Consider the following 27,658-nt stretch of genomic DNA (forward strand, 5'->3'; position numbering starts at 1 on the left):
TTCCTGGAAAGTGCCGAGGAATTCCTGGAAAGTTCCAAGGACGAGCTACGTCATGGAAAGTTCCGAGGATACATACATACATATGTACATACATAGATACATACATACATATGTACATACAAACATACGTACATACATAGATATGTACATACATAGATACATACATATAAAAATACCCTGTTGATGTCGAAATTCCAATAGCCTTGGATCTAGGTTTCTCTATTGGCAAGAAATCTTGAAATAAATCTAAAAAATGATATGCGTACATATACACAAAATCATTATTTTCACTTTCGTATGATGGCATTGGATATCCTTTTCAAAATGATTAGTGGAAAACCAGCTAGTGTTCCTGCACATACACACGTGACGACAGATTATGTGCACAAGCTGGAGTTTTGAATGTACCATGACTGATGGTGTTGATGTGACCTACCATGCAGAAATCATAATGATTAATGAGTAATCACTATTTCCCTAATTTCAAGTCTCGTTCAAAAACTAAAATTTATTTCTATATAAAAAATGAGATATATATGTGGCACGCATAACATAAAAAGACAATTACATGAATACAAGCTCAGAAAAGGTTATTGCTTATTAGTGTTAAGTGTTGGGTGCTGAATAAGGGATTTTGTCTTTGGACATCCAGTTATATTTTTTTCTGCTTTTAACTTAAGTAAGAATGATGACGGTAATGATGGTGGTGATGATAGTGATGATGATGTTGATTGAGTAAATAGAATTACAATGTTATGGAGTTGAGTGAAATAGAACTACTGGTGACTTATGGCATCTGTAAACATTAGTCAACTAGCTGTCCCAACTTTGCACATAGCCTACGGCTATGTTTTAGCCAATTTTCAGGTAATAGCTTGGTCATATATATCATCAAATACAATATACATAATGAAAAATAATTTAATTCCACTGGTGTATCCAGTAGAGTTAGTTAAAATATTTATAATATTTTTGCATCTATGTTATTGTTATATAATTCAACTGGATTCAATCTATCAATCAGAAGCAAAACAAAATCTTGGGGCTTGAAATTCAGTAACACTTTCCTGCTTAAAATCTTAATATGTTATATAGTGTTTTCTGCTCCAGTATCTGAAAACTGCACTTCAGTTACTATATTTTGCTTTTTTAAAGAGAGAAATTAAATAGAGCAGAAATTTACTCATTATGTTAAAAAGATTAAAAACATGCTATATAAAATTGTCACATATTTTAAGAATAAAATAAAACATGAAAACATTGCTTAACATGGAATGATAGGAAATTTAAAATATATGTACCAGATGACATCAAGCATGTCCTAACATGCTCACCATGAATAGCAATGAAGTAGGATGAAATGAACTTTAAACAGTTATATGCAGCTGCAGTCATATTCATAGTTTTCACTTAAGTTCACACCTTTATTCCTAAGTTAAATTTCACTGATTGAGATCAGAAAGCAATTAGAATACCTAAGATTAAGTTATCACTAAAACTCATGCTCAGCTTTCATAATAAGCAGTTGCCATGTTGCTAAATGTATAAGACTTTGATTACATTAATACAAGCACAATGCTGTTCTTCAGAAATCAGAGATCTATAACCTGAAAGTGCAGTTATGTTTTAAAAGCTTTATTTAACATTTGCTTAACTCTTCTCTGCTTTTTCGTTTTCTGCTTTTATATATCACCTTCCTATTTTACATAAGAATATAAAATACATCAGAACCTTCTGGATTTGATGGGTTTTCATTTAAAATATCTATTCTGATGATTTCTCTCTTCAATTTTTATGACATTTTGTGGCATATTTTTTATTTCATACACCCTTCACTTGGTATTTTACAGCTCTATACCAAAAACTATAAAAAAAGAAAGCAAAAAAAAAAAAAAATGAATTGAAACAAAGCAGGTTTATAATAAAAAAATTATAATCTATTTTACTTCTTAATTACAAGATGAATATCCATAAAAACAGTGGCTGGAGTAGCTGGCAATTGTGTATATTGGCAAAATTCATAGAGTAAAGTTTGTGGGTTTGTATGCAATTCATATATCTGTTCAAATGAATTAATTTCTCTCTCTGAGATGAAGGTTCTGTAAGGTAATGTCAGATTCCTATTCTCTCCATGGCATATAAACTTACCTAAACACATGGACTTCATTGTCAAATATAATTATTCAAACTATAGTCTTATTAGATTAGAGAGAAAAAGAACAAAACACTTTTGAAAAAGCCAATATTAGTTAACTGCCAAGGTGGTGAAATGGCAGAATCGTTAGCATACCAGGCAAAATGCTTAGCAACATTTGTTTTTCATCCTTTCAGGGCCGATAAAATAAGTACCAGTTGAGCTCCAAGGCTGATGTAATTGACATAACCCCTCCCCCAAACTTGCTGGTCTTGTGCCACAATTTGAAACTAATATTAGTTAACATTACTTCCTAGTTTCAGTATCAATAACACTGTTGAATCTCAAATACAAGGAGAGCTTCAGACTTTGAAAGAGGTATTATATAGTCAAATACCAAAAATCTAGATAAAAAGTCAAATTGTATGCCTATAGGTATAGCAATTTATGTTCTATTTTTCATAAATTCCAAGTGCTTTTCTTTTCTATAACAATATTTATCTCTTAAATACTAAAAACAAAAGAATTTATTTTAAAACTTCCTCCATTAAATAATATAAATTTTTCTAAGTAGGTCTGCAATTTTATAATATTTGAGTGAATGAATTATCAGTCTCTGCTAGAATGTGTTAGCTAGTGTGCTATCTCTAGCATTATCTTTTAGTTTGGATAAAGCTCTAAACCAACTTGCCTAACTATTTGTGAAACTAGACATATACTATGATCAATTAAAATATCAAAATCAAATCCTTTCCATCATTAATAAAATACAATGAACCATTTTACAGGTGGTTCTTAAATGTCTGCTAATGTATACGAGGTGCGTTCAAAAAGTATTAATATTTTGGGCATAAAGAAAAAAATAATTTTGTGCATTTCACAAATTTTATTTAATCACATTCAAAATATTCTCTTTAGGAGTCCACACAATTTCCCCAGCAGTTCTGTTACTTCTGGTAACACCTCTGGAATGCCTTCTCTGGAATATTATGAAACTCCACTGTCACTTTTTTCATAATTTCCTCTTGTAACTCAAATCACTTCCCTTTCAGTATGGTTTTCACTTTGGGGAAGAACCAGAAGTCACACAGTGCCTAATTGGGAGAGTGGGGAACCTGTTGAACAAGTGGTGTGTTGTTCTTGACCAGGAAAGTTGGATTACAGGGTGTATTCAAGAGGTATCTAACTTCCTTTTCTGCCAACACTCTCTGCATGTACAAATCGTCCATTAAAATGGAATGTACTGATCCTGTGTTTATTCCCACTTTCCTGGGTGGAGGGTCTGCCTGAGTGTACCACACTCTCCACTGAGGTGCAGCCATATTGAAGTCTTTGTACCACTCATTAGTCTGAGTTTTGCCCATATTATCATCACCAAAATCCTGTTGAATCTTCTGGATGGTTTGAACTTGAGTATCACCAAGTGTTTGACAAAACTTGAAGCAATATCTCTGCTCAATGCATTTGGTCTTCTTGCATGAAAACGAAAATCCAACAAGTGTACACTACATGTCTGTACTCAAAGTGTACCAACTGGGAACTGAGGCAGCCTACCAGCATTAACATTTTTTTGGATGTGCAGGAAGAATGGCATCAACTCCCACCCAAAGGATTTTGCCCACGTGGTATTCTTTGAATGCACCTTGTATTATCACTCTTTGAATGCACCTTGTATTATCACTCTTTGAATGCACCTTGTATTATCACAACTGTTTGAAATATATTGTTATTGAAGCTTGGGCCACAATATAACTTTCATAATATATTTTTATACAATAACACAAAACTAAATTCAATGTAAACTACTCAGAATTGTTGATGTTGGGGGTACATCTGAGCTGTTTAATTTTACAAAAGTAATTATTGTATGAGTAAGAAAAAAAATGATATTTCACTGCTAAATATTTTTATGCATGATACCTATGATCTAATATTTCAAGTGTTTTTACTTCTCAAGTCACCTTATTTTGCATGCTGTTTACAAAAGGTTTGATATATAATTCAACAAAATTTAATCCTTAACTCTTTTATTGTCAGTTTTAAATTTATTCACCTTTATTTGGTATTCTTTATGGATTAGAAATTCAATTTACTTTTCTTTCTGTACCTATTAAAAATAAAAGAAAATTGGCTGCTTTTCAATATTTTCAAGGTAAAAAATTGTTAACTTAATGTGAATAAATTAGTTTATCAGAACTATATTTTCTACTATTTAAGTTGAGCACTTTTGTACATAGAATGCATACGAACTATAGGGAATATCATGAACCGACAAAAGAGTCTCAAGAAATAGCAGCTTAATCTATCTAAAATAACACTACCTACCTCCAAGAACACACTGAATAATGCAATGTAAATATTTACACTTATAGCATGGTCACAGCTTGAATGTCTTGTCTGTCTTTGCCATCAGAGATAATTTAGTACTAAATAACAGGAGTAGATATTAACTTTTAGATACTTGACCTTATACTTAACCTTTTTCATAATTTATTTATGAGCAAATTACTCAGAAAGATATCTTTACTAATAGGCTACTAGATTTTCCTTATATGTGTTGAATTTAATTTAAGGAAGCTATATGTGTTAGATAAATATATTTCCAGAAACATAATACAATTAAAAATGATAATGTAATTTGTTGGATTAGAATTGCAAATAACAGATATCTAGCTGCAAAAAAATTACCAAAATTTGAGGTGTAGATTGTGTAAATGATACTGAGATAAACAGAGAAATTCTTATTTGGACAAGTCATTGTGAAGAATGATTTTATTTATTTGATTCATCAATTAATTATCTTATAAAATTCTTTCTATGGTTTATGTCAAGACCTTATGTTCCAATGATACACATTTAAGAAAACCATAAAATGAAGTGTTTAGCCCTCTGAGAGTATCGCTCAGAATTTTACTCTTTTTATCTCATATTCTACTTGATCAAAGCTGACTGATACTAAAGAATATGAACAATAACAACTAAAAATTTTGAGTTTATTGACTATATATCTTTTGAAGCAATGAAGCAAAGTTTGTATCTTCAGATTCAATTCATATCATCATCATCATCATTTAACGTTCGCTTTCTATGCAAGCATGGGTTGGACGATTTGACACACACACACACACACACACACACTTACAACTATGTTTGCCCACTAATGCAAGACTCCTTTAGCTGACCCTCAATACTATTCCCTGCCCATAGATTAAGGGTCTTGTCTTGCAAGTTACTTGGTGATCTCACTGCTGCTGTCGACTTGTAAAAGTCATCCAGTATGCTCTGTAAAGTGGTTGGTCTTAGGAAGGGCATCTAGCCATAAAAATCATGTCAAAGAAGACAGTAGGATTTGGTGTAGTTTTCTAATTTGCCAGTTCCTATCATATCGTCCAACCCATGCCAGCATGAAGAACAGACGTTAAATGATGAGGATGATGATGATGATGATGATGGTGGTGGTGATGATGGTGATGATGATGATAATATACTCACACACACACGTACATGCAGAATTTTTATATTCATGTAAGCATAGACATGATTGAGTGGCTAATAGGCATGGGTGAGTGGGGTACGTGTGTGTGCACACATGTTTTTAGTTCAAATTAAAATCCAGATTTATTTATGCTGTTCCCCTTTTTTTTTATAAATCCATAACTTAGAAATTGACAAATACAGTGGAATGAAATAATTACAAGTCTAAAGTAAGAACAAAGACTGAAATGGTCAGCTGAAATCTTCAATATTGTACCACAGTATGACTGCAAAGTGATCTGGAAAGGGCTTTGTAACAGCACCATGCTTTCCTGCTTCAGTGTTTCAGATATTGACAAAGACCTGTATGCTGCAGAATGAATGAAATTCCAGCTGTTAGAACTCCAAGGATGGGAGGATCAAAAATGCAAATTGATTATATTCCAGTCAGTTCCTGGTTGACATTATCCACCTAAGCATTTGAGTCTATTGGAGGGGAGAGAATAGTAAGCAATTCAATTTGGACCATGCTTTGATTCAGAAGAGAAGAATAACTAAAACACAGCTCAGCCAAAATGTTATGATCTGTAATTTCTGATGGATGATATAATATGAGAAACTTCTTCTGTGGAATTACAGTCACTTTGTACATCCCGTCACCCATCTCATCATTGATATTAATACTGAATGGACAATGATGAAAATGGCATCCAGACCACAGTGAAAGAAGACCTTGGTTTCAGTAATTGAAAATAGGACTGAATACCACAACATGCTACTAAAATACATTCAAGTGTTAAAGTCTCCTCAACAATCACTAATCATGAATATGTTAGCTGTATTTTATTCTGTGATAAACTGCTATTGATGCTACATAGGTGGATACATAGGCATTATAAATCAGCCAACAAGTTAACGTCAGAAAGACAAAAGCTTTAAAAGCTTTGTTTTTCTGTGTTCTTGACAACAAGAAAGTAACTACCTTGAATATTGGACTCACTGAAGAAGTGAATAATTTTTTATACCATAGGTTCTCCATTCTGTCAACCACTAAGTGTCATAACAAAAATCTCATCACATTACTTGTAGCTTAACCAGCTTTCATTCAGTTCTATAGTTGCCAATGCAACCAGTGTGATATTTATCTACAAATCAATATATATCAGTTGCTTGTATACTCATTCCTGCACTCTGGTTGGTCAGTGCCATAGAAACTTGCAAAGCAGAATATTTTGATTGCTGTTGCTTCAGATGCTTGCTCCAAATTTCACAGTTAAACCGAATGCTATGTTTCATTCTGAGTGCAACATCTGACCTATCGCTAAAGACATCTGGTCATATTGTTTGAGACAGTTTGGCTGCATCTGTTATTGATCAACTGTCGTTAATCTCAAATATTGCCAGCAACGGCTAAATCAAGACCTGGATTTTATCAGGTCCTACTTCAACTGAACCTAATATCTCTTGCAATGGAAGAGAGAATAACTGCTTTGCATCGAGTTGACAGTTACTAGAAAACAGTGCACAGTAATTATCAAAGGTGAAACCTCAGATGAATATTTACTGTTACAAAACTATTTATCACCCCCCACCCCCACTTGTTTTTTGTCATTATGTTCTTTGTATTATGACTTATTGTGATTTTCCTAACATCAATATTATAGACCAACAATTAATTGGATTAATTGCTGAGGTTATTTCTTTCCATCTTAGATTGTTTACTCATAAAGAAAGAGAGATAATATAAAACTTAACTAAAAAGTATTCTTATACGTGTTTTAAGCCCTCATCATATTAAGCACAAGCTTTTAAATTTGAAAAATATATGCATACCTGCAAAGATTTCCTGTACACATGAGGAACATGCTAATATTTAACATAAAGTGTAGCCTCTCTTGAATTCATGACTGCTGTACCATGTCATATTTCAAAGTTTATGCTTTTGTAATCCAAGAGCAGGAGACAGCTATGAACTACTTAATCAATAAAAGAGAGTATAAAGCCCTTAAAGCTCCAAGAGGCAATCCAAAATGTTGATTTGATTAAGTTACATTTCTGTGGAAGATATTATATGTGATTCGCAGTCGACCAAAAATCTCATCAAAATACAACGTCCCATTGCAGCAGGCTGTTGCGAAACCAATATGCAATGCCATCCATAGGAAAGACTGCCCTAAGATAAATATAAAGAGTAACACTGCTATTGAATATATGCATATATATCAGCACAAGGACTATTATTAATAGAACATTCCTATCAAAATTTCTGCGAACATTACAAATCAGAAATAATCATTGAAACAGAAAAGAAAGATCTCATATAATCAGATATTCCAGGTACCTTCCAGATGTGAACATTTCTTCCAAAATTAGTTAAAAGGAAAAATTTATGGAGAAATCATTTAAAAACTATAACTTTTCTACTAAGATTATAGATTCACATTTATACCAATAATTATTGCTACACTTGGCTACATTAGTAAACTTAATAATCTTGAAAAGCTAAGGTTGTCAGGTAAAAAAATGGAACACTTCACAAATTCTATTTGTAAGTAAAATTGTAAAAATATGCAAAACATTTCACCTAATAACACTTATCGTTTTGGTTATCCAAAATCCAGCTTGGCACTTTATTTCATTGTTAACAAGTTGTGGCACTGTCCTAAATCATTTCTAATATTCATTGATCTGTTTGTTGAGCCACTAGGCTATAGGACATAAACACTGAGCACCATTTCACAAAAACTTTCTACATGAACATAGACAGGTAAACAGACACACGCAAACACACACGCACACGCACATGCACACACACGAACATCCACACATGCACACACATATGCACATGTGCACGCACACACACACACACACGCACATGCATGCACACACACATGTAAATAGTAAGGGATTACCCGAAAACAATTACTGGTTTGCTCTCAGTTAGCTATTCAAAATAGGTTGTTCAACAGTTAACAAGTAAATTCAAGAAAGTTCTTATAAGAAATTAAAGATATATTCTGTTGGATAATTCTGAATACATTTCCTTAACCATATAGGTTTCCTGGAGTATATAATATAAACAATATTAATAACATTGTTAACATTATCATCATCATCATCATCATCGTTTAACGTCCGCTTTCCATGCTAGCATGGGTTGGACGATTTGACTGAGGACTGGTGAAACCGGATGGCAACACCAGGCTCCAGTCTGATTTGGCAGAGTTTCTACAGCTGGATGCCCTTCCTAACGCCAACCACTCAGAGAGTGTAGTGGGTGCTTTTACGTGTCACCCGCACGAAAACGGCCACGCTCGAAATGGTGTCTTTTATGTGCCACCCGCACAAGCCAGTCCAGGGGCACTGGCAACGATCTCGCTCGAAAATCCTACAGGAGCCAGTCAGGCGGTACTGGCAACGGCCACGCTCAAAATGGTGCATCTCATGTGCCACCCGCACAAGAACCAGTCCAGGGGCACTGGCAACGATCTTACTTGGCTTGCCGGGTCTTCTCACGCACAGCCCATTTCCAAAGGTCTCGGTCCGTAGTCATCGCCTCGGTGAGGCCCAATGTACGAAGGTCTTGCCTCACCACCTCAGCCCAGGTCTTCCTGGGCCTACCTCTTCCACGGGTTCCCTCAACTGTTAGGGTGTGGCACTTTTTCACGCAGCTATCCTCCTCCATTCTCACCACATGTCCATACCAGCGCAATCGTCTCTCTTGCACGCCACAACTGATGCTTCTAATGTTCAGCTTTTCTCTCAAGATACTTACACTCTGACGGGTATTCACATTGACATTACACATCCAACGGAGCATACTGGCTTCATTCCTTGCGAGCTTACGTATGTCCTCAGCAGTTACAGCCCATGTTTCACTGCCATGTAGCATGGTTGTTCGTACGCATGCGTCATACAGTCTGCCTTTTACTCTGAGTGAGAGTCCCTTTGTCGCCAGCAGGGGTAAGAGCTCTCTAAACTTTGCCCAGGCTATTCTTATTCTAGCAGCTACACTTTCAGCGCACCCACCCCCACTACTAACTTGGTCGCCCAGATAGCGGAAGCTATCGACTACCTCTAGTTTTTCACCCTGGAATGAGATAGAAGTTGTTTCCTGTTTGTTTGCAGTCTTTATTGTACCTGAACATCTGCCACAAACAAAAACTAACTTGCTAGTTAACCTGCCTTTGATGTTGCTGCACCTCTTATGTGTCCATAGCTTGCACCGGGTACATCTTATAGAGTTACTACCTACTCCTTTTCTACATACTGAGCAGGGCCATGTACCTGAAGGGGTTTGTGTTTTATCTACCTTCCTACTTATTAGGATTTTGGTTTTAGCTAGGTTGACTCTAAGGCCCTTCAATTCTAGACCTTGCTTCCACACCTGAAACTTCTCCTCTAGTTCTGATAGTGACTCCGCAATTAGGGCAAGGTCATCAGCATAGAGGAGCTCCCAGGGGCAACCTGTCTTGAACTCCTCTGTGATTGCCTGGAGGACTATGGTAAATAATAGGGGGCTGAGGACGGAACCTTGGTGGACCCCTACCTCTACCCGGAATTCATTGCTGTACTCATTTCCAACCCTCACCTTACTGGCCGCATCTCTGTACATGGCTCGCACAGCTCTCACTAGCCATTCTTCTATCCCAAGTTTCCTCATTGACCACCAGATAAGGGATCGGGGGACCCTGTCAAAGGCTTTCTCCATGTCAACGAAAGCCAGGTACAGAGGTTTATCCTTGGCTAGGTATTTCTCTTGCAACTGTCTCACTAGAAATAAGGCATCAGTAGTGCTTTTACCTGGCACGAACCCAAACTGCATCTCATCTAAATTGATTCGCTCCCTAATTAGTTGGGCTATGACCCTCTCTGTAACTTTCATAACCTGATCTAACAGCTTGATGCCTCTGTAATTATTTGTATCTAAAGCGTCCCCTTTACCTTTGTAGCAGTTGACTATGATGCTGCTACACCAGTCATAGGGTATGACTCCTTCGTGTATCACCTGGTTCGTAATACGGGTGACTAGGCTATAGCCAACACTGCCAGATATATATATATATATATATATATATATATATATATATATATACATATATACGACAGGCTTCTTTCAGTTTCCGTCTACCAAATCCACTCACAAGGCTTTGGTCGGCTCGAGGCTATAGTAGAAGACACTTGCCCAAGGTGCCACACAGTGGGAATGAATCCGGAATCATGTGGCTGGTAAGCAAGCTACTTACCACACATATCATACACATATCTATATTTAGATATAGATATATATATATCAGAGAGTGAGAGAGACAGACAGACAGACAGATAGACAGACAGACAGGCATCTATACAGCTTTCAACAACCATTTTCACTCACAGAACATTAGGTAGCCTGAGACTATAGCAGAGAAACTTATGTGAGATACCCCACAATAGGACCAAACCTGAAACCACAGGGTTTTGAAACAAAATTATTAACTGCACATTCATGTTAGCATCCACATTTGTGTGTGTGTGTTTGTGCATTGGAATTTCCATAACTTATGGAAGAACAAGAACAGTAAACACTAACAATAAAATTCCCCATTTACTTTACATTAGTTGTAACATCAACATTTGATTAGCTATCACTTTTAGTACACTAAAGCTAATGTACAGAGAAATATAAGCAATCAACACATATAATTTGACATATGTACCTCTAGGTCTAATGTTATGATAATCTGCATTGCAATTATTTTAATGTAAAGTCCAGAATTCAAAGCAAAACGTGATGCTCTGTGTCAGTAACAATTGTCCATAGAAGAATTGTTAGAAAGGTTTGATAAGTTTACTTGATGTGAGGAGTGAAAGATTTCATGTTTTGGTACTCTACCCTTTGTCTGAGAATGTAAGCGAGAAAGAGAGAAGTTTTGCCACTTAAGCTGCAAGTAAATGATAAAAAAGTTGAAGGAGTGATGGGAGTGGTGACATGTGGAAGGAAGTGCAACAACAGAAAGACAAGTGGTGTGTGAAGGTCAGACGCCTGAGATACAAGGTGATTGAAGAAGAAGGAGGCTCAGAACAATGTGAGATAAAATGAGCCAATGCCTCCAGCAAACTGAACAAGAAAGATAGTATTCAAGTAAAGAAAGTTGGGGAATGGTAAGTAAGGGAAGGGAGGAACAAGAAAGCAACCGACTTAGAAATGCTACAAAGGCGCCTACAGAATATTCTATTGACTGTAGAAAAATACAAATGCATCTATAGAATAATCTTAATTAATTTGGTCATTTAAGACAAAAGACATGTCAAATAAAAAATCCAAACTTCTAAGTACCAATATCAATGTTCTCTATAATGAAATAAATCCACATTTCAAGCAACATTTTATATCTAGAAGATTGATGCTATATTGGCTACTAATGCTATAGTTGGATGCGTGTTAAGTATAAGAGAGTAAAATACGTTACTTGGGGTTTACCTTCTACTGTATATTTTTTTATTAATCGTGTTTCAGTCATCTGAGCATGGCCATGCTGGGGCACCACCTTGAAGGGTGTTTAGTAGAACAAATGGACCCCAGGGCTTATTTTTTAAAGACTGGTACTTATTCTATTAGTCTCTCTATGTTACAGGGACATAAACACACACACACACACACACACACACACACACACACGACAGGTTTCTTTAAGTTTCCGCCTATCAATTCCACTCACAAGGCTTTGGTCAGCTTGAGGTTATAGAGGAAGAGAATTGCCCAAGGTGCCACATAGTGGGACTGAACCCAGAAGCATGTGGTTGGGAAGTAAGCTCCTTACCAAACAGCCATGCTGCTATTTCTGAAAGTAAGCTAAGTCTATGAGTTGGTTTTGATCTCAGTGGATGCTGTTTTGCTTTATTCATAACAAAACCATTACACCATGCCAGTGCTCAAGAAGGGAGCACTCAAAGTGTATTGCATGTTTCAAGCTGAGGATTTCAATATTATACATACTCACTTTCTCACTTTTACTTCAACTTAATACTTTTTGCTGCGTATTAATTATAATCAACTTCTCGATACTCAATGCATTAAATATGCTAACACTAATTAGCCTATTATGTTTATGCTGCAAGTGGATGACATTTGTTAGTTCAAGAAAATGGAATGGTTATTTTAAAATTTCGTTTCTCTGGGCCAACAAATGCAGTGTTGTACATTTATTTAGAGATATGCTCATTCCTACATCATCGAATATAGTGAAACTTGCATTCACTGAAATATGTGTGGCTGAAATATGTATAACCTTGTCGCCAATGCTTACTGTAAATATAAAAATGATATTAATCATTGATTGGCATTGTTTATTCTAAACCACATATATATTTATAGATAATATATCTCATGCGCTGAGGCATTAAAAAAGTTATCACTAACTTTACATAAATATAAAAAAGGATAAAGATCCTTCCCAAGTCATATAGACTCATAGTGCTGGTTTCTTGGCTTCCATGTTGTATATACTTTTTTTCCTGGATGGGATACCATCACATGATTACTCGTTTTTGCCAGCTGAGTGGAGTGGAGCAACATGAAGTGAAGTGTTTTGCTCAAGAACACAATGCATTGCCCTGTCAGGGCCCACTTGGATTTAATCCACAGTCCATTCTGTATATCATAGTCCTCCAGATCTGAACTGGGGAGTTTAAGAATGAGTACTCATGTAAAGTCTTCTATCCTAAAGACCTAGTTTTTATACCCAAGTATGCAGTAGATTCAATGAAGAATTTCCAGACTTGGAAGCAAAACTTAGAATCAAGGTATCTGAAAGCTAATATAGCAAAAATTAACATTTTAATTTTAGTAAGCTGGAAAAGAAAGCAAGTTCTTATTGACAACAGAGAAATGGCCATGCTCAATTTTCAGAAATGGAATAAGAAGATACCCTGCTCAGTGCAATGGTGTTAGCTACTGACACACAAGAGGTTCAGTGGGAGTATAAGTAAACTGATGGAGAAGGTAGACTTCTTATATGACAATTCACAAGTGCAATAAACACTTGGTGCATACCTGAAGTACCTGAAAATTCTCTCAAATGCCAGGTAGTTCCTTATAGCTTATGTTGCCTAATTAATGATAGAGTGCATAGCAACTACAGTATGATAAACATGGATAAAATTTAGGAAGCTATTACCTGCATTGGTAATAAAGGGCTTCTCTCTCTGAATGAAGGAAAGGTTTTATGATGTCTGTATATGCACTGCTATCATAATCATCATCATCCTCATCATCATCATCATTATCATCATTATCATCATTTAACATCTGCCTTCCTTACTGGTATGGTTGAGATGGTTTGACAGGAGCCCGCCAGTCAGAAGCTTGCATCAAACATCTGTGAGAGAGTATGATCTACTGGATGTGTAATATTAATATGTATAGATGACTGAGCACAAATGAACAAAGAGAAAGATTGGTATAAGAAGAATCAGGTACAGTTTGAAGGAGAAAAGATTGCATTGGTACTGGCATATTATGCATGTGAAGATGGTAGGGTCCTGGTTATGGAATCTGAAGAAAAGGGAGACCTAGAAAGACATGGGCCAAAGTAGTGAAGACAACGTCAGGATGCTTGGCCTCACAAAAAAAAAAAAAAAGAAAATGCAAGGAATCCTGATGATCGTTGAGATGCAATACTGGAGAATGAATTCTAGGAGCAGCAACTTACTCTTTGCTAAGTACTGTATATTTGATATCCTCCTCTCTACCACACATCTTTCTATCATTTACTGTCTTCCCATACATCTTCTCTCTTGTATTCAGTATTGTCATGCCATGTTGCTTCTGTAACTAACGAGGGCATGGGATCTGTAAGACTCTATCATCTCCTTGATACACACTTCTATTCAATGCATCAGGTTAACTGAGTAACAAGGGATGGCACTAGGATTGTCTAACTTAATCAATCCTTTCCTACCAACATCCCTTACACTCTGCCTTTCTCATCAAGACATCAATGTGTGAAGAAATGTACTTGATCTATATGTAAATAATACACCCTATCATCACCTTCTTGAGCTTCCAGTCAACCATTATTCCCTTACTGTCATGTCACCACTGTTTCCTATTTGTTGCACCCAGTCATTACTGTCTCTCTTCCATTACCCCCTCTGCTTTGCTTTTCAAACCCCCCACTCCCTTCACACATTCACCCTAGTTTTATATTTCGCTCTCCTTCTTGTCTACTCTTTTTGGCACGTTAGCTTGGACAAAAAGGGATGCCATAGTGTAGTAAAGATTCTCAACCTTGTAGGGCATCTTTCCATCTACGTTTTGGTGTAAAATAGATGGCAAATGAATGGAGGCAACATAGGACCAAGTGCATTCTTTAGTCTAGATGAAGACATGACAATGTTTCTAATGTTGGTGCCAGAGTAAACTACGTCCAGTACACTCTAAAAAAAAAAATAGTTGGTGTTAGGAAAAGCTTCCAACCACAGAAACAATGCCAAAATTAGTATCCATTAAATGTGGTCTTCTGGCCAATCGGAAGAGTAAAGAACTTACTCAGAATGTGGTCACATGTCAGAATAAAAACAGATGTACATTGTATTATTTATTTTGATATAATATTTTCTTGATGATGATGATGATGATGAGGATGATGATCATCATCATCGTCATAGATAGCTAATCTGCTTATTGACACATTATTCCAAATACAGTATATAATTCAGGTCATGTGAAACTTCATAAAAATAAATGTAAAAGTAACACATGCCTCTGTTATTATCTGTTTGGACCAATGAAGATTAAAGTGATATTATAGTGACTATAATAATGCAGCAGCATGAAATTGAAATATATAATTTACATACAGATAGATATATACAGATATATAAGTAAATATGGTCTGTGTAAATGTATACAAAAGATGTGCATACATGTATGAATACATGCATACACAGACACACACATGTGTGTGTGTGTGTGTGTGTGTGTGTGTGCATGCACACGCATAAGTATGTATTAGAAAATAATATTTCAAAAGAGAATTTAATGATAAACCTGTGTGAAATTACAAATATGCTGATTAATAGCTTATCTTGTATGATGATCTTAGGGGTATTTTGCCAAATTCATCCTATGTTAAATCGCTGAGCAAATTGGACACAACTTGTATGTTGTATTCATCATGTAATTATCACTTGGTAGTCACATATCCATTTGTATACATATATCAATTGTCAGAAAGTGTCCTGGTAGAGTAATAATTAGCAATGATTGCTCCATTCAGGCATGTACTACTTCATTCCAGCTTAGATGCTCATCATTAATTATATATCTAAGTGCCAAGCTGATGGCTGTGACGATAGGATACTGTACAATATACAAAACAGTATTTAGAATTTGTTTCACCACATGATTCCAGGTTCAGTCCCACTTCGAGGCACTTTGGGCAAGAGTGTTCTACTATAACCCTGGGCTGACCAAAGCTTTGCGAGTGGATTTGGTAGAGAGAAACTGAAAGAAACCTGCTGGATATGTGTGCATGTGTGTGTGTGTGTGTGTGTGTGTCTTTGTGTCTGTGTTTGTCCCTCCGTCATCACCTGACAACTGGTGTTGGTATGTTTATGTCCCCATAACATAGCAGTTCAGCAAATGTGACTGATAGAATAAGTACTAGACTTAGAAAAATAAGTCCTGGGGTTGTTTTGTTCAACTAGAATCCTTCAAGGTGGTGCTCCAGCGATGCCGCAGTCAAATGACTGAAACAAGTAAAAAAAATAAAAGAATAAAAGAATATATTCCGAGTTCAAATCCTACCAAAATTGACTTAGCCCTTCATTGCCTTAAATTTGATAAATACCAGTAATATTCAAGGGTCAATTTAAAAGATTGCCCACCCGTTATGTATTTCTTGTCCATGTGATAAAGGGGAAATATTATTTGCACATTTGGATTACAAATCCAAAACAACTAACCTTGTTTTGACAAAAAAATATATTATTTTTAATGAAGCATATGCTCAGAGACACACTGACATATATATTAAGTATGTAATTGTATTAATAACTACATACACACATAAGGTAGTGAGCTGGCAGAGTCATTGACACACCACGTGAAATGCTAAGCAACATTTTTGTCCATCCTTGAGTTCTAAATTGAAATTCTGCTGGGTTGACTTTGCTTTTTTCCTTCTGGAGTTGATAAAATTAGTACCAGTTGAGAACTGTGGTTGATGCAGTCCCCAAACTGCTGGTCTTGTGCCACAATTTGAAATCAAATATGTACATGTATATGTAGAGATTTGTTTATGTTATGTGTAGAGATGTTTATGTTAGTCAATTTTTCTATACATGATTGTTTACAAACATTACATACATAGCTGCAGGCATGACTGTGCGGTAAGAAGCTTGCTTCTCACTTACATGGTCTTGGGTTTAGTCCCATGGTATGTCACCTTGGGCAAGTATATTTTACTATAGCCTGAAGCCAACCAAAGCCTTCTGAGTGGATTTGTTAGATAGAAATTGAAAGACACCTGTCCTATATATGTGTGTGTGTGTGTGTGTGTGTGTGTATGTACGTACGTATGTATGTATGTGCATGTGTATGTGTCTTTCTGTCTGTGTTTTTACCTCCACCCCACCCCACCCCCACTTGAGAACCAGTGTTGGTGAATTTGCATCCCCATGATTTTTCAGTTCAGAAAAAGTGATCCCTAGAATAAGTAACAAGCTTCAAAAATAAGTACTGGGGTTGATTCATTAGACTAATAATTCAAGGCAGTACTCCAGCATGGTCACAGTCTAATGACTGAAGCAATTGAGAGATGAGAGAGACTATCTAGGCCGATGTATAAAGTGACCTGAAAACTGCTATACAAAACAGCATACTGAGCGTTATACGCATATGGTGCATACTTGAAAATATATAAATGACAGCATACTATATATATATATATATATATATATGTGTGTGTGTGTGTGTGTGTGTGTGTGTGTGTATATATATATATATACACACACACACACACACACACACACACACACACAGACATATGCATATATTAGGGGAGTGAGAGCAAATTTTTTAATTATGTAAAAATGCAAAAAAGGATTTTACAAGTGTCTTTGAAAGATATATAAAATTCCTTTCAGAATATTTGAAGTTCACTGCACTCATATTTGATTCTCATTTCCATCATATTAATCGTTTAGCATTTAAACAGGCCATATCCAGCCCAAATATTCTACCTGTTTTATGTTCAAAGCAGCCAGATCTGGCCTCTCACATCTATCCTCCAGTGCCATTCTAAAAATATATATTCACATCATTAAAATCACAATGTTACAAAATAATGCAAGATTAATTCAAAACAATGTGAATAAACAAGCATTACACCTGAAAGAATTTTCTGAATTCTAAAAGGTTAAAGAGATGAAAATTAAACTGACTCCTGAACAGGACTCAAATCTATCTCAGAAATCAGTGATAGGTGCAGTTATCTATGATAGGCGTAGGAGTGGCCGTGTGGTAAGTAGCTTGCTTACCAACCACATGGTTCCAGCTTCAATCCCACTGCATAGGACCTTGGGTAAGTGTCTTCTACTATAGCCTCGGGCCGACCAAAGCCTTGTGAGTGGATTTGGTAGATGGAAACTGAAAGAAGCCTGTTGTATATATGTATATATATATATATATATATATATATATATATATATATATATGTTTGTGTATGTGTGTGTGTGTGTATGTGTGTGTCTGTGTGTGTGTGTGTGTGTGTGTGTGTCTGTGTCTGTGTTTGTCCCCCCCAACATCGCTTGATAACCGATGCTGGTGTGTTTACGTCCCCATAACTTAGCAGTTTAGCAAAAGAGACCGATAGAATAAGTACGAGGCTTACAAAGAATAAGTCCTGGGGTCAATTTGCTCAATTAAAGGCGGTGCTCCAGCATGGCTGCAGTCAAATGACTGAAACAAGTAAAAGAGTAAAAGAGTAACTGTATCTCAAGATGCAGTTAAAGTTTGCACAGCGAACCAGTGAAACAACTGAATCCAGCCAGAGCTGTTTTAGCAATGGGTGTAGCCCAGTAAGGGTGATAGCACATGAACTGATAGATTCTTGGCTAGCTGTTCATTGCTTTTTCAACTTTTAAAAGATACATACATAATGTTAAATGCACATTAACAGAAATATACATACGAGTGTCAGTATAAATATGTGCATGCCTTATAACAAGTGAAGATTTAATTTTACATTTGAGCTAAAGTGCATGTTGATACATATGTCAAAACACACTCATTCAAGAATATCAAAGCACCCACATTTTATTAGATATGCAATGTGCACATGTGTATGAATCTGAACACTTTATACTGAAAACAATGAAACATCTTTGCATATACAATGTAAAAACTTTACTTGTAAACACAAAAATAATGACAGTATAATAATTAGTTTATGATTGTTAATTTCATTGAAACTGTCATAGGTAGCAGGTTAGGTTTAATTTGATTCATCAACTTTTCTTTGTAGAATCGTTAGTTGATGAGTGTTCCAAAAAGAAACCCCTCAATTTTTCTATTTATTAATGAAGTGCAATGAGAAAGTAATTCCCCATTTTACTGGTAAAGGTGTTTAGATACATTACCACTAATCTTCATTGTCCTAAAAAGTATCTGCTTCAATATATAATGTTATTACAGATAATGTAATGTACTGAAATTCCTTCCCACTGCTAGGAACTGGGACTCATACAAAATAGCAAATAGCCTAAAACGTTTATGTTATATTTTCCATAAATATGAGTCAATTAGTTATTTTTTGAAGAAGTACTTGCTAACATTCCTATCTTGGATGTTTCAAAAGTATGAACACTCATTAAAGATAATTTAAATCCACTCTGGGTGATAAAAATGTAGAACACTTTTATATAAGGAAGGAAATGTTTTTTATACATTAAGCAATGCATGCATTTATTCTTTTAGAAACACAGTATACATGTTGAGATATCTAATCTACAAACAACAACAGTCTCCATATGAATGAAAATATATAGGAACTTCTTGGGGGTAAATTCTTATATCATCATCATCATCCAGTGTTTAAATCTGGGTTTTGTCCCTGTTAATGGGGGTGGCTGGATCTACCTCAATGCCATAACAACCACCCTCACATCATCTCGCCACCTTGCCCAGTTTTGGGCATCCTCCCTTCTCAAGCCAACCCTCTCAATCTCCTCCTCCACGTTTTCCTTAGTCTACCTCACTATATATCTTGAAAAATTCAATGTCCTTTTACTTTCAACTAAGGTACATTATGCAAATTACTACTAGTGAGTTTTATGAGATCTTAGCATTTTTCTTTCTACATAGAGCAACAATGAATAAAACATGCTACATTGTAAACATCATTCAGTGAAGTAATTTGAAATATGGTGAAGTAATTTCTCCAAGCATACAATGACCATCTTCATCTTAAATATTAGTCATTAATGTAATGACATTTGCCTAACACGTGCTTCTGTTTGCAAGTCTATCCACATGTCAGCACATGCTGCACAATTGTGGAATACATAATACTTAAAGTGAACAGTTTATGTTTGGAGAAGTTAGGTTATGTTTGTTCTTCATCATCATCATCATCATCATCATCATCATCATTATCATTTAACGTCCGCTTTCCATGCTAGCATGGGTTGATATATATATATATATATATATATATATATATATATATATATATATATATATATATATATGTCATCACATATATACACACATACATACATACATACATACATACATACATACATACATACTGTTATATTTTGGGATGGTCATTTTTTTTTTGCCAAATAAACACATGCACTATATATTCATTCTTCATTCATTTATTAATGTTCTTATTTTATCTTATGTCGATTGACTGGAAATCTTTTGTCATACATCTGTGACCTCTTTGGTGACACTTTCTGTTCCCGTGTATCCTTCTGCTTCACTTAGTCCATTCTAATATATACCTCATTAGCACATGCTGGACGCATGTATAACAACAACAACAACCCAACCACTTTATCGTTGGTACACAAAATGTCTTACTGAGAATATAGCTGAACACATGCATACACAAAAGTCTTCTCTCTGACATATTATAAATAATATTTCAATGAATAGTGTCAAAAGAGAAAAAACGAACTACATATATTAAAAGTTCGTGAAATTTTTCTACTGTATTTGAGTTCTACTGTATTTGGTGCAATTTGTTATTGTCCTTTTAGCTATGTATGAACCTGTGTGTGCGTGTGTGTATGTATTAAACCAGTATCAAATTTTTATACTACAATTATACAAAGTACTTAAAAATCATTGGAAAAAGGTGCATTCATTTTGAAATCTAGCATCTTTTATAATTCAGAGTTACTGTTTCTTTAAAAAAAAATTAAGAATTAGTATTATAAGATTTCTTCAGTTTGTTTTGGAAATAGGTAAATAAGAAAAATTAACTGTAGAATTCATGCAACTCGAAACTTCATAATCAAATAATGTGCTGGATATTTATAAAGACAAATTAATGACCGGATATCAAACGTAAAAGAAGTATGTGATTATACGGCCAGTTTGGGCTCAAGATGGAGAGAACTGAATAAGAGGTAGAAAATAATGTGTTCAAAGTACGCAGTAAAGTTTATGTATATGTGCATGCATGCATGCTTGTATAAGTAAATACTAGATATTTGAATGTATTGAAACAGTAAATGGTCCATATCAATAATAGAATGCACTATATTTAATGCTAGTAGTTGACTTTTGCTACAATATATATATATATATATATATATATATATATATATATATATATATACACATGTTGTTTTGTACAAATATTGAAATGTAGGAAATGTAATGATTAAGGACTGCCATTGTATGAATTATTTACTCACAAAAGACCAAAATGAATTTCTACTGGAATTGCTGTAAATGTGGCTGACAACGTAAATGTAAATGCTGTAAATGTAAAGGACAATGACAACGGTAACTGTAGAAATTATAGGATCGTGGAATTGTAGAGCTAAACACAACACAACCAAAAAGGCACCTGCAATGTTTATACCCATGTCACAGTATAAACATTAGCATCTGTAATTACATTATCAGCATTCATTAAGTATTTTCCTATATAAAATGGCTATAATGAATGTCATGGTGCTTAGTAAAAAGAGGTCCAAAACTGGCAACATTAAACAGCGCAAAGATTCTCCTCAATCTTCATACAGTGGCATAAGTATTTATGAAAAAGAAAGAAGCAGAGTGAGAAAGAGAAAGGGAAAGAGAGAGAGAGAGAGAGAGACAGACACAGAGATGGTGAGAGGGAGAGAGAGAGAGCGTGAGAGGGACATAATGTGTATGAAATCTTGTATAAGAGTACTTACTCAAATACTAAACTATAGCATTTAAACATCTGGGGTAACTTCCTGAATTGTGGCCTTGTCTCTGCTTGGCTTCATTCATTCGTCTGTTCATTCATTGATGTCATTCATTCAATCCTTCAGTCACTCATACATGCACAGGTATATGGTAGTTGTGAACTCATTAGGGGTTAAATTTAGTGTCCTTTCTTCTTTCCTAACCCTTGCTACCTAGGAAAATGGATGTTAAACGATGATGAATGCTTCCTTGTTGATGTTGATACGCATCAATATGACAAAAACTAGATTCCATCTCATAGACACTAATGGTATTTCAATGGAAGATACAACCACATGGGTAACTGGATAAGCATGACTGCTCACAACTCTGTACTACACTTGTAAGGCATTCATGAACAAGGGATTCTTGCAGATATTTATGAGCTGTGACCACCACAACCAAAAATCTGCCATCACTTTGTGTCTCCAAGAATATCATATCTTAAGAGAAAGGAAAAAAAAATGGGGCAAAAAGTACCAACAAATCAAATTTCATAATGAGTCACTTAAGTGACCTGTGTGACACTCTCTAACTGTTGGAACAGTTAGACTAGCAACAACAACAACAACAAAATAGAAATAAGATAAATAGCAAGATGACTAGCAACTACAAAAGTACAAATTTTTAGTATTCTTCTTCTCTGTGCATTGATATGTACATGTAAATACAAATATAGATGCACGTGCACATATATTTGTATTTACATGTGTATATAAATGCATGGAAGAAGTATTTAGTTGGTAATTGATCCTTGACTTCAGCTGTTTGACAGTTTTGTTTCCCATTTCGTAGGATGTCCCAAAAGTCACCTTCCTTATCAAGCAGTCGTGGTAAAGTTGTCGGTTTAATCGCCAACAGCTTGACCATGCACAAGTTGTACCGGCTTACATAATTGTCAGCCACAAGTCTCCAGCTATCAGCTCTCTACCTATCATAAATATAAACACACAGCACACAGATTCATATATATACTCGACGGTAAGATGTTTAAAGTGCTGAGAGAACGTGCACCAAATTTTTATCCCCACTGCAGCTGCTCCTCTTGTACTCATCCACCATACGCCTCTCTCATGTATGTGTATATGTGCATCTTTGTGTAAATATATATATGTTTTGTATATATTGATTAGGTTGTTTCTGTACTCTAGTTACAACGTCTTTTACAAGCATCTACATGAATGATAGAAAAGCATGTGCGCTACTAGTATTTACCTATCAAAAAGGAAGACTTTCATTGATGCATGTAACAAGAGGCAATAACTTGTGTACAGAAAGCAAAACTGAGGCAGCATGTACTTTTCAGAAGGAAGTCCTTTCTGAATCATGAGTATCCATAAGGTTGGAGATCACCTCCGGTCCTCTGTAGCATTAAGCAAATGAGAAATAAAGATTCTCCTACATAGGATACCAGTCTATTGCAGGTTGCTTTTCCATTGAAGGAATAGAACACTACAACTGAATGAATTACTATAAAATTGTATAGTGCAGCCACTGCCTACTACAGTGAATCGAACCACATGATGTACCTACTTTAGACGGTGGACTCAGACTTGGAGAGCTAAGTATTTCGATCATGTGTACAATGAGATGCCAGTCACATAATATGAACTGTCAACCTCCCAGCTGGTTGACCACTACTTTAACTCAGCCATCCATGCTCTGATTTACAAAAACGCTATGAGTTATTTCTTGATTCAGTTTCTATACTCTGGATTGTAACATGTAACAGAAAACTATTAAAAGAAAATCTTTCCTCAGGACATTTTAAGAATATTTATATCTATTTTCTATATGTTTTAATAAATGTTGAATATAACATTTAGTTCAGATAAGTTACATAATATTTGAGAAATTATTAAATGAATCAATTATAATGAAATTAATTGAATAATTTAAAAGCACAAAGAATTTTTTTTTTTTGATATAATGAATATGAGTAAGCAGAATAAAAATAACATTTAAAATACCATAAATGAAAATCTCTTATTCTGCTACAGAAGAAATAATCTTACATTTCATTTTATTTAGATATTTTATTAATTGTATCCCCTTATCAAAAGAAGTGAAACACATGTTTTGACACATAGATAATTAATAAACATTGCATCTGGGCTCATTGAATAGAAGTAAGCTATCATACACATAATACTGGAATCCCTACTAAATCTTTTCTTAGATTATATAAAATAAAATCTTTGCTAACGTTAAAATTATGAAATGCAGCAAAGATTACTTTTCTGCTGATGAATGTTGAATAAAAATATTGGTAGTTCTCATTTATGGCATTGCAGGAACTTAATTAAGAGTACAGTCTGATGGGATAGATAGAAATTATAGAAAACGCACCTAATATTATTTCAGATGTAAGTCACTGGAGATATTTGAAGACAGTAAGAAAAGAAAATGCAGACAGCTATAAAGATTTATGGTAAATATCCAAGGAGAGAAAGGGAGTATGTAAGGAGAGCAGTCAAGGAAAGGAAATGCTAAGAAAATAACAACATAAATCATATTTTAAAAAATGGTAAAACAAATGACACTTACTATAATTTTTAGAGACTCTAACCAGATTTGAATGTATATGTAAGAGCCCAGATCCAAATCAAAAAGAATGTATTTGGTAGAGCCTATGTCATATCATAGCTCCAGTTAGAATTGTCAACTTAAAAGAGAGTTAGCTATAACATACCATGAACAAATGAATGAGAGGAATATACCATTATGAGATGAAATAAAGGGGAGGTTAGGCAACATAGTGAAGTTGAATGTAGGAGCTTCAACTATAAGTAGTAGAGATTATGCATTTACCATTTCTTCTTGGGAGTAGTAACTAAATAATTAGAAATCACTGCCCGCATGACGGTAGATGTCAAACAGATTTCAGTCTTAATTTAGAAGTAATGGAATTGTAAATTTTCATAGAAATATAGAAAATGAAAAACAAATTGTAAAACAAAACAAAGTGATTACGGCAAAAGCGGTAGGATAGAAAATTTTAAAAACAAGTGGTTAATCACACAAAGCATGGAACTGAAACTCACCATAACATTATTCCATTCTTGCAGACACTACTGCTGTGGCTGCTGCTGCTGCGATCATAGACTGTTGCAATGCTGTTTCTATTGATCTACTTCTCACCATGATCATTCCACAGCTTCTACACTGCTGATGAGGTTCTATCTTTTTTAGCCTACCGGCTCTTGGAGCAGCAGCAGCAGTAGCAGTTGCAATAGTGGTAGCAGCAACAGTAGCAGTCATAAGAAGAGCAACAGCAGCAGAAGCAATACTGAGCATGATAACAGCAGTTCTAGCAGCAGTTACTGCAACAAAAGCATTGAAGTAAAAGCAAAGCAACTTGTCAAAATACAAAATAATAATAATAATAATAATAATAATAACAATAACAATAACAATAATAATAAAACAACAAAACCATCAGAATTGCAGCTGAAAATAATGAGAATTTATAATATCAGTTAGAAGGCTGTGGTAATGATCTGTATTTTCTTTGCTATACTATTGATATCAATACAATTCTTCAGCTTCCAACCGAACCCTTATACCCATTAATTATTCTACACCTTTTTCTAATTAGCACTGTCATCTTCTTCTCGTCCATCATTCATTCATATTTCTTCTCTCTTTTGCTCTTTTCAATTGACTGGTTCTTTCTATTCTTTTTGCTTTCTTTCTCTTTCATTTAACCATAGTAGTGCAATTACAAACATTTTCCAACACTTCTAGTTGTTTCCCTTTGATGATGGAACAGTTCCAAACTTGTACATTGCTGCAAAATGCAGTTTTATCCAACCAAATTTAAGCTGTATATTCTCTTGTATCAATTGTATTCCACTCTCGGACTTCTTTTATAGGACATGAGAACAATTTCTCTCTTCATTAAACGATGTAAAAAATATTTTTTACATTAAAATCAAATATTTCAAAAATGTCTTTTTAAATATATTTTCTTTGCATTTAATACTATGACTGTTTCCTCTCTCTCTCTTTATCTCTCTCTCCCCTTCTCTCTCTCTCTCTCTTGCACACAACACACACAAAACACACGCACAACACGCACATACACAACACACACACAACATGCACAAACATACACACAACACACACACACACATACACACACTCATACACACATACACACACTCATACACACACACACAAGTATAAAGAATTTAGCACACCATAAAGAATTTAGCACAATGCAATACTTTCTCAGCTAGGGCTATATAAGTTATATAAAACACTACAAAAACCAATGTATTTTATGTACCTAGGTAACCGAGGACTACAGAGTAAGTGAATGAGAGAAAAAAACTATGAAAGTTAAGATCAAACTGCAGTAAGTGTGGGGCTAACTTTGTTCTCATTATCATCACTTAATGTTTGAGTATTATGGCAGCATAGGTTGGATAGTTTGACAGGATCTTCTGGGAACAAGAATTGCCGTCTTCAGCTGGATGCCCTTCATAATACCGACCACTTTATAGAGTGCACTAGATAGATGCCTCTTATCATGCCACCAGCCCTAGCAAGGTCACCATGCAGCTTGCAATACTACAAACTCTGAGAGAACTAGATTTATACTTTGAGGTAAGGGCTTAAGTATGAAAGCGGGGGATAAAGCAGAACTAGATTCTTGCTGTAGAGGCCCTACTCGCATTGTAGAAGAAAGCATAAGGAGAGGTCAAGTGGAGATCACAGTGGAGCTGGGAAGAGATGAGAAATGTGATGATAAGATGTCTGTGTGAACCTTTGAGATATGAGGTGATTAGAAATAGGGGTAAAAAGGACACAAAACAAAAGTGTGAGTGGGTAGGAGCTGCAGGAGTGAAAGACAGTGAATGTGTGAGGAGTGAATATAATGAATGGAGAACAAATGTTGAAACAAAGGAAGGATGATAAGAAGGAGAGATGGTGAGTGATTGAGTAGTTTGCATGATTGTGGGCTCAAAGAGACTGGTGTAGTGCATGAGGAGAGTGAGAAATGTATGGTAGTGGTTCAGGAGGGGAAGGTCAGTGGAGAGGATACTATTGAGTATGAAGGATGGATATCAAGTGAAATGGTTCCAGGCAGTGAGAAAGATTATTGGTATTAAGGAAAAAAATAAAGGTGGGTGGAGTTGTGCTGGAGTGGAAATTGAGCAAAGGGCCCTATTGTGCATATACACACACCCCATTTCCCAAACTTAGTATTAATGAGTTTGGTGAGTCTTCTTAATAAGTGCATTTTACCAATCATCTCAGTCCCTTGTCATCTCCTCTGTAAGGTCCAGTGCTCTGAGCTCAGCCTTCACCACTTACTTCCTGAATCACTTGAATCCACAAGCTCCATTCACATTATGTGATTGGCACTCCTTTATACAATTGTATACCTGACTCCTCTTATCACCAGTTTCTCTCTCGGCACCATTAAACTATGTCATTCATGCACACTTACAATGCACATTGAACAGAGTATACTTCATTTATTTCCAGTCTTCTCTAGTTCTTTGCATTCAAGGTATGTGTGTCACTACCATGAATGTAAGAAGTATTTCATGATAAGATAATGTCTATACTGCCATCCAATACTTCTGAAATTTAATTAC

General features: G+C 35.2%; 1 protein-coding gene across 42 annotated transcripts in view; it reads right to left on the minus strand.

Moving 5' to 3' along the window:
* The window catches only part of LOC106869047 (MAGUK p55 subfamily member 7), an 850,742-nt gene extending 825,529 nt beyond the window's left edge, over positions 1–25,213 (minus strand). For 20 of the 42 annotated variants that reach the window (XM_089358333.1, XM_089358318.1, XM_089358312.1 and 17 more), the window contains exon 1: positions 25,094–25,213. The gene's annotated coding sequence lies outside the window, so the exon portion shown is untranslated. Of the gene's footprint in view, positions 1–7,441; positions 7,782–24,596; positions 24,893–25,093 lie in introns of those variants that run through there. The other 22 variants (XM_089358330.1, XM_089358325.1, XM_089358322.1 and 19 more) reach the window with 9 other exon arrangements.
* Positions 25,214–27,658: the final 2,445 nt, after the last annotated feature.

The sequence above is a fragment of the Octopus bimaculoides genome, chromosome 10 (assembly GCF_046866305.1).
Source record: "Octopus bimaculoides isolate indiv1 chromosome 10, ASM4686630v1, whole genome shotgun sequence".
Taxonomy (NCBI): domain Eukaryota; kingdom Metazoa; phylum Mollusca; class Cephalopoda; order Octopoda; family Octopodidae; genus Octopus; species Octopus bimaculoides.